A 2,512-nucleotide genomic window follows, 5' to 3' on the forward strand; every position below is an offset into this window, starting at 1 on the left:
GCCACTTTTAAAGAAATATTGTTGGGTGTTTTAATTAATTTACATCACATGGGAACGAAAGGACCACGTGCGCATGCAAGAAATAACAGTAAACTATAAATGACATTCTTAATTTTAATTTCAATTTTATTTTATTAATAGCCCTCTTCTCTTCTCACATATGTTATACTCATTTTTGATAAGGTTTTTCAAAAAACCGAAACATGTAATGTAAATTAATTAAAACACCCAAAAAATATTTTTTAAAAAGTGGCATTTTCATTTTTATTTATCTTTAATATCTACTTACTCGAGTGGTACATTTACAAATTTTTTCAAATATATATATATATATAATACAGCATGGGACATGAACACAAAACATCCACATAGACGATACAAAGAAAACACGGACTGGTCATTCGGAGACATCGTAAATTGTAGCACGTGAATGTTACTCAGCTAAATTACCTGACATCGCTCATTAATCCTGACCAACCTATAACACACAAAGCTACTATCTCCTGTTTCTGTCGCTATTAAATTAGCCTATTATCTTTGCTGCAGTGTGGTTCTAACTGGTCGACCTGCACTCAAATACATCCGACTTACTTTTCCCTACGCCACAAACCACACCTATTAGATCCACCGCCTAGGGCGGATATAACCACTACACTGTGCTCACCAAATCGCATATCGACTTGCTGGAATTGTTTTACTTCAGCCGTCAACTGCACATTTTCAAGAGGAACATTAACTGTACAGACATTACTCAAAGCTTGAAGAACATTCACCTGATTGACTCAGTGACTCGTTAAATTGTTTCAACTTCAAAACTGCTGTAAATATACATGCATATACATAAATATATTAATATATAAATATACATACCTACATTCATACATGCAAACATATACAGATACGTAATATATGCATGCATATATATGTGTATCTCTCTCTCTCTCTCTCTCTCTCTCTATATATATATATATATATATATATATATATATATATATATATATATATATATATATATATACATATACACACATGTGTACATGTGAATGTATGTGCTCGTGTGTGAATGTATGTGTAGAGATAGATACAAAAACTATTTGACATTTGTCTATTAGACGCAGGTTTTAAAATATAATATTTAATTTGCTAAAACGTATAGCTCTCAATAAATGACTCGACGTATTGACAGAAATAAATTCTTCTTTTTTCTTTTTTCCGTTTCTCTACAACATAGCGTATAGGAAGGAAGTAATAGATATGGGATATATGTCTAATTTTGTATTTCTAAATGCGATGTAAGTTATGACGTATGTGAAACAATATTCGAAACTAGGTTACTGAATCGGCTAGCAGTTTTCAAAATTCTTTTTCAAGAACATTTTACTAATAACATTAGCCAGCACAGTAATACTGTCTGCAGTCACCATCTGATCCTTTATAATATAATAAATAATAATTCTTTTTCATCTTTGACATTCATTTGTCTTACATTTTGTAAGTCCATAAAATATGGGATAGCAGATTTTATTGCTTTATAACACATAACACACAATGCTTTTGAAAGACGAGTAAAGTTGTAAGAGATAAACAATTCTGGACATCGATGTGCCGTTGAGAAAATTGCTGCAAACATCGAAGCATTAGACTATCATATTTTCTATCTAAAAAGATTTGATTGAAGAGAAGGAAATTTCATTTTATCTTTTCTTGTTTTCTTTTGGAGATCGCAACTGACAGAAACAATAACAAATAGATAATAAATGCCACTTTTAAAGATTTCCAAGCCAGAAACTAAAGAAGTAACTTTCTTTGATTTCAATATGAATTTAAGCCATAATAAAGTCGCAAATCGTCATATCAATCTCGTGTCACCTTATCAGTTGAAGGTTCAGGAGTTCAATATAATAAATATATATGGGTTTTGTCACTAAGATTGGCCTCCTCGATATAAAGACGGTCCATTAAGTAGTTAGACATGATGTAAGAGAGAGCAGCACATTACATCTTCAGAATTTGAAGGAGTATCTTCAATGATTCTGGAAGGTTTCATTCTACATTACCACAGGACAAGTTGCTGTTAGGTATATTTATAATATTTTCCTGGAAAAAGATTAATAGCGCTGAACCATTATTGAAACGTATCACTGATCACGAATAGACAAACCACTGCAGTTATTTATTAGACCAGCATGCGAGGCAAATTCTTATTTATACAATATATTTATTATCAAAAGTAAATAGGTTGGCTATCATAGATTGGTAACTTGGGCTTGCGGAGATCTTTTATTTATGTCAGGCTATATTTTATGTAAAACAGCATTTTGAAGAAAATGTTATTGCATTATGTTTGTCTTATCAATAAAACATTCTATTAAACTCACCATTTAGAAGAAAATATCGTTATACGTTGAAATATAATTATATCTTTGAAGTATATATAGATATTAGGCATTCTTTGAGAACACATTCAATATTTGTGTGTGTGTGTGTGTGTTTATAGGGATATACCTGTATA

Source organism: Octopus bimaculoides, chromosome 4, assembly GCF_001194135.2.
Source record: "Octopus bimaculoides isolate UCB-OBI-ISO-001 chromosome 4, ASM119413v2, whole genome shotgun sequence".
NCBI classification, from domain to species: domain Eukaryota; kingdom Metazoa; phylum Mollusca; class Cephalopoda; order Octopoda; family Octopodidae; genus Octopus; species Octopus bimaculoides.